The sequence below is a fragment of the Carlito syrichta genome, unplaced genomic scaffold (assembly GCF_000164805.1).
Source record: "Carlito syrichta isolate Samal-C Ts95f unplaced genomic scaffold, Tarsius_syrichta-2.0.1 Scaffold123416, whole genome shotgun sequence".
In the NCBI taxonomy this organism is placed as follows: Eukaryota; Metazoa; Chordata; class Mammalia; order Primates; family Tarsiidae; genus Carlito; species Carlito syrichta.
The window spans coordinates 1,990-8,809 of record NW_007067512.1 but is presented as its reverse complement, the minus strand read 5'-3'; the positions used below and the strand labels follow the sequence as shown (position 1 = coordinate 8,809).

At 48.8% G+C, this 6,820-nt stretch overlaps 1 pseudogene; it reads left to right on the top strand.

Annotated features, from left to right (window-relative positions):
- The first annotated feature begins 2,973 nt into the window (after window positions 1–2,973).
- On the top strand, window positions 2,974–4,435 carry LOC103249787 (annotated as a pseudogene).
- Window positions 4,436–6,820: the final 2,385 nt, after the last annotated feature.

Sequence of the window (6,820 nt, the reverse complement as noted above, 5' to 3'; positions counted from 1 at the left end):
GTTGGAGTCTCACTCTGTCGCCCAGACTGGAGTGCAGTGGCCGCTCCCGGCCATTGCAGTCTCGACCTGCTGAGCTCTGGCGATCCTTCCGCCTCAGCCTTCCAAGTAGCTGGAACCACAGGCATGCGCCACCACACCCGCTAATTTTTTGATTTATTGTAGAGTTGAGGTCTCGCCAAGTTGCCCAGGCGGGTCTCGAACCCGCGGGCTCAGGCAATCCACTTACCTTGGCCTCCCGAAGTGCAGGGTTACAGGCTGCGCCACCGAGCCCGGCCAATGAGTTGGGTTTTCTAATGCTAAGGAAGAAAAGGAGAATGGATATAAAGATGAAAATTGCATTCTCGGCCACACCTCCACAAACCTCAGTTTCCTCATCTGTTAAGTGAGAATCAAAACAGTATCTGCCACGTAGGCTGGGTGCAGTGGCTCATGCCTATAATCCCAGCACTTTGGGAGGATGAGACGGGTGAATCGCTTAAGCCCAGCCTGGGCAACATAGCCCAACCTTGTCTCTAAAACAAACAAATAAATAAGCCGGGCATGATGGCACACACCTGTAGTCCCAGCCACTTGGGATGCTGAAGTGGCAAGATCTTCTCAGCCCAGGAGGTGGAGGTTACTGTAAGTTGTGATCTCTGTGCTCATGCCACTGCGCTCTAGCCTGGGCAACAGAGTGAGACCTCAACTCAAAACAAAACAAAACAATATGTATCACCTAGGATAACTCCAAATAAACAGAAGTCCCTGGCACTTTGTGCATGCTTGACAAGTGTTAGCAGTTGTTTATGGCATAAAGATGGTGAATTGCCCTCCAGGGTTCATTGCCAATTTCTTCCTTTTAGGTATACAACCCTTTGAGGTTTGCTGTCCATTCAGCTACCCAGCTACAGATTACATTTCTCATTTTTTTCTTGCGACTAAATTATGGCTAATGAGATCTGAGAATTGATGTGTATAACTTCTAGGTCATAAACTCAGAAGGATACTGAGGACATGGTTTGGCCTCCACTTCTCTGTCCCCACCCTGCAGGCTGAAATGTGAATGTGAGACTGACTACCACCTTGACCATGTGGACGAGGGCAACACTGTAGGTGACAAGGAAGCAACACAATAGATGGAACCTGAGAAAGGGATTGGCTGTAGCGGGACACTGCCGCGCAGGGAAGAAGGCATACAACATCAGTGAGGGTACCTGAGGCCGGGCTGGGTGGCTCAGCCTGTAATCCTGCGCTTTGGGAGGCCGAGGTGAGTGGATTGCCTGAGCCCGCGGGTTCGAGACCCGCCTGGGCAACTTGGCGAGCCCTCATCTCTACAACAAATCAAAAATTAACCGGGTGTGGTAGCGCACGCCTGTAGTTCCAGCTACTCGGAAGGCTGAGGCAGAAGGATCGCCGGAGCCCAGCAGGTGGAGGCTGCGGTGGCCGGAAGCGGCCATTGCATTCCAGTCTGGGTGACAGAGTGAGATTCCGACTCAAAAAAAAAAAAAAAAATGAGGATACCTGATCTCAAACCAGGCGAAGCGGGGACCAAAGGGAGGCCCACACTTTACCTGCCCAATGACCACTTGTATGCCTAATTCTGAATTGTACCCCACATCTTTAAAATAAAAAAAAAAAAAAGAAAGTGGACTGGATAAAGAAAATGTAGACCAGCCGGGCTCGGTGTCTCAAACTGTAATCCCGTGCTTTGGGAGGCTGAGGTGAGTGGATTGCCTGAGCCTGCGGGTTCGAGACCCGCCTGGGCAACTTGGCAAGACCTCGTCTCTACAATAAATCAAAAATTAGCCCGGCGTGGTAGCGTGCGCCTGTAGTTCCAGCTACTCAGAAGGCTGAGGTGGAAGGATCCCCGGAGCCCAGCAGGTCGAGGCTGCGGTGGCCGGGAGCAGCCACTGCACTCCAGTCTGGGTGACAGAGTGAGACTCCAATGCAAAAAAAAAAAAGAAAATGTAGACCATATACATGATGGAATATTATGCAGCCATAAAGAAGAACACAAACATGGACTTCACAGCAACTTGGATGCAGCTGGAGACCATCGTTTTAAGTGCACGATCACAGAAAGAAAACTGAATACTGCATGTTCTCACTCACGAGCCGACCCTGAACATTTACCATGATACTGTAAGAAAGGGATGGGCAGTAGTTGGACACAGCCAGGAGAGTGGGGGGTTGGGGAGGGTGCATAACATCAATAAGGATATCTGACCTCAAACCAGGCGAAGTGGGGATCAAAGGGAGGCCCAAACCTACCTGTATCATGACCACTTCTATATCTAATTCTGAATTGCAACCAACATCTTTAAAAAAACAATTAAAAAATGTAATGCAAAAAATGATTTTAAAAAATATAGTGGGAACCAGGAGCTGGCTCGGCATGGTGGCTCAAGCCTGTCATCCCAGCACTTTGGGAGGCGGAGGTGAAAGGATTGCCTGTGCCCGTGGGTTCGAGACCTGCCTAGGCAACATGGTGAGACCTCATCTCTACAATAAATCAAAAAATCAGCCGGGCGTGGTAGCACGTGCCTGTAGTTCCAGCTACTTGGAAGGCTGAGGCGGAAGGATCGCCGGAGCCCAGTAGGTCGAGGCTGCGGTGGCTGGGAGTGGCCCCTGCACTCCAATCTGGGTGACAGAGTGAGACTCCAACTCAAAAAAAAAAAAAGCAAAAAAACAACTGTTCTCAAATTTGAGCATACACCAGCAAGGAGGAGGTCAAAACACCAACACTATTAGGAGTTTGGAAGGAGTTGATTCCAATCCTTATGGATGACTTTGCGGGGTTCAAGACTTCAGTGGAGGAAGTCACTGAGTATGTGGTGGAAATAGCCAGAGAATTAGAATTAGATGTGAAGACTGCTGGGCGTGGTGGCCAAGGTTGAGAAGATTGTCTGAGCCGGCTGGTTTGAAACCAGCCTGCAACATGGCGAGACCTCATCTCTACAATAAATAAAAAAAATTAGCTGGGCGTGGTGGTGCATGCCTGTGAGACTCCGTCTCCAAAAAGAAAAAAAAAAGCCTGGTCTCCTGCTGGAAGAAGATGGCACTCACCAGATTTTACCTGCACCAGCTCTGCTATCGCAGGACCAGCTTGAGACTGAAGAAAAGATCCCAGAACTCCCGACAGACCTCCCTGGTCTCCTCCCAAAGAGAACCTCCCCCACATGGGTACCAGAAAGGCTGGATACCTTGGTTATTAGAGGAACTTGGAGATGGAGGTGCTTTTCCCGAGATTCATGTGACCCAGTAGCCACTGCATATGGGGCCAAAGAAAACAATGTCAAATGCACTGGCCATTTAGGTGTCTCCGGAAGGAAGAGTTAAATATGATGCGATTGCTCAACATGGACAGTCAAAAGACAAGGTCATTTATAGCAAATACACTGACCTGCTTCCAAAGGGGGTGATAAATGCAGATAATCCAGACCTGCAAGCCCCGATGAAGAAGCGATTAAAGAGATCACAGTAGGCTGGGCTCGGCGGCTCAGCCTGTAATCCCAGCACTTTGGGAGGCCGAGGTGAGAGGATTGCCTGAACTTGCGGGTTCGAGACCCACCCGGGCAACTGGGTGCAACCTCGTCTCTACAATAAATCAAAAATTAGCCGGGCGTGGTGGTGCACGCCTGTAGTTCCAGCTACTTGGGAGGCTGAGGCGGAAGGATTGCCGGAGCCCAGCAGGTCGAGGCTGTGGTGGCTGAGAGCGTGCCACTGCACTCCAGTCTGGGCGACAGAGTGAGACTCCAACTCAAAAACAAAAAAAAGAAAAAAAGAGATCACGGTAAAGACAAGGTGACCTTGGAAAAATCTGTATGGCAGAAGGTTGCGGCAGCCATGCCAGCTCGAGCAGCTGGCAAACTTGTTCTGGCTCAGTGCATCGGATGCACACCATCTCGGCGAGGAGTGGCGTTCAACTCTGGACTCAAACAGAGTTTGATTCAGATGGGAGAAATGCAGAAAGGTCCAGTGGAGCCTCCAAGGTTCGAGATGAAGAGGAAGATTCCCCAGGGACCACCTTCTCCTCCTACACCTGTCATGCATCCTCCTAGGTAAAGAGATGCTGAAAAGGAACAAGAAGAATGGAAACTTCCTCCTTGGTTTTCTTTTATTTTTTTATTTATTTTTGAGTCGGAGTCTCACTCTGTTGCCCAGACTGGAGTGCAGTGGCTGCTCCCGGCCACCGCAGCCTCGACCTGCTGCGCTCTGGCGATCCTTCTGCTTCAGCCTTCCAAGTAGCTGGAACTACCACACCCAGCTCATTTTCTTTTGATTTATTGTAGAGATGAGGTCTCTCCAAGTTGCCCAGGCGGATCTCGAACCCACGGGCTCAGGCAATTCACTCACCTCGGCCTCCCAAGGTGCAGGATTACAGGTTGAGCCACTGAGCCCGACCCCTCCTTGTATTTCTAACTGGAAAAATGCAAAGGGTTATACAATTCCATGAGACAATTCCATGCTGGAAGGGGACTGTGGACGGTACACATAAACAAACGCTTTGCCAAACTGGCTGAAGCCCTCTACGTTGCTGATGGGAAGGCTTGTGAAGCAGTGGAAACGCGTGCCCAAGTAGAGAAAAAGATGTTTCAGAAAGAAAAGGAAGCTGGGCTCGGTGGCTCAGCCTGTAATCCTGCGCTTTGGGAGGCTGAGGTGAGTGGATTTCCTGAGCCCGCGGGTTCGAGACCCGCTTGGGCAATTTGGCGAGACCTCAACTCTACAATAAATCAAAATAAAAAATTAGCCAAGTGTGGTAGTGCGTGCCTGTAGTTCCAGCTACTCGGAAGGCTGAGGCGGAAGGGTCGCCGGAGCCCAGTGGGTCGAGGCTGCAGTGGCTGGGAGCAGCCACTGCACTCCAGTCTGGGCGACAGGGAGACCCCAACTCAAAACAAAACAAAGCAAAACAGAAAGAAAAGGAGGAGCACGAAGAGAAACTTAGAGAAATGGCTCAGAAAGTCAGGAAAGGAGAACTGGGATTAAAACCCATGTGAACCAGGCTTGGTGGCTCACACCTGTAATCACAGCACTTTGGGAGGTGGAGGTGAGAGGATTGCCTGAGCTGAAGAGTTTGAGACCAGCTTAAGCAACATGACGAAACTTCGTCTCTACAATAAATTAAAAAAAATTAGCTGGGTGTGATGGCATACCTGTGGCTCCAGCTACTTGGAAGGGTAAGGCAGATTGATCGCCTGAGCCCAGCAGGTTGAGACTGCGGTGCCTGTGAGCGTGCCCTGCATTCTACCCTGGTTGACAGAATGAGACTCCAATTAAAAAAAAAAAAATTTAGACAAAAAGAAAATGAAGTGAAGTCTGAAAGTGTGACTAAATTGTTACAATTGCAGGAGAATACTTGAACAATAGCTGACGTGGTGGCACATGTCAATCTTTTCCTTGATATTTTTCCAACAAATGAAAACAATCTAGGTGGTAAGAATGTATCTTTTTTTCATGTGGCACAAGAAAACCACTTTCTTTCTTTTTTCATTATTTTTTGTTGTTGTTGGAGTCTCACTCTGTCACCCAGGCTGGAATGCAGTAGCATACTCATGACCACTGCAGCCTCGACTTGCTGGGCTCAGGCAATCCTTGTACCTCAGCCTTCCAAGTAGTTGGAACCACAGGCATGTGCCACCATGCATGGCTAATTTTTTGATTTATAGTAGAGTCAAGGTCTTACCATGTTGCCTAGACTGGTCTCAAACCCCTGAGCTCAGACAATCCTCTTGCCTCTGCCTCCCAAAGTCCTGGGATTACAGGTGTGAGCCACTGCACCTAACAGTATTTTATTTTCATAAATGTTTATTTGTCCAATTGACTGACTTGGAAAAAAAAAAGATAGCTTCTCATGGCTCTAAGCCGCAGCCTGCCTCCTGCATGGGTATCTGACCACCAGTAATAAGGCCTTGTCTCTTAACTCCTTGAGAGACTTGATCTTAAACAATCCACTTCAATTGTTCTAGGGGCGTGTGTATGTGTCATATAGAGTGGGGAGTTAAAATATATAAACTTGTCCAGGCTGCGGTGGCCAGGAGTGGCCACTGCACTCCAGTCTGGGCGACAGTGAGACTCCAACTCAAAAAAAAAAAATATATATAAAACCTTCCATATCGAAAAGACTGTAATTCTAGGATGCTGGAGACTGAACTGAGGGAAGACCTTTTTGATCCACAGTGACGGATACTGGGGTGTGGTGACTGGAAGTAGCCAAGAAGATGATTTCACATGTTCCCCAATTCCCAGATATCTCAGGTGATGACCCCAAAATGTCATACAAGCTAATGCGTTAGAGACAAAAAGACTTTCAAGGTGAAACAATTTATGATATTCTCTACTTTATATTACACATATATATGTTCGCTGCTGTTTGAAGTTTCCAGATGACTTGACATTCTTCACTAGTTCCCTAGCAGAGATTTATCTGGAAATGTATGTATTTATTTGTTTTTGAGTTGGAGTCTCATTCTGTTGCACAGGCTGAAGTGCAGTGGCACGCTCACAGCCACCGCAGCCTCGACCTGCTGGGCTCCGGCGATCCTTCTGCCTCAGCCTTCCGAGTAGGAGGAACTACAGGCAGGTGCCACCACAGCCATCTAGTTTTTTGATTAATTGTAAAGACAAGGTCTGGCCAAGTTGCCCAGGCCGGTCTTGGACACCTGGACTCAGGCAATCCTCTCGCCTCGGCTTTCCAAAGTGCTGTGATAATATGCTTGAGCCACCATGCTTGGCTAGTTTTTTGACTTATTGTGGAGACGAGGTCTTGCCAAGTTGCCCAGGCTGGTCTCAAACCCCTGGACTCAGGCAATCCTCTCGCCTCTGTCTCCCAAAGTGCTGGGAT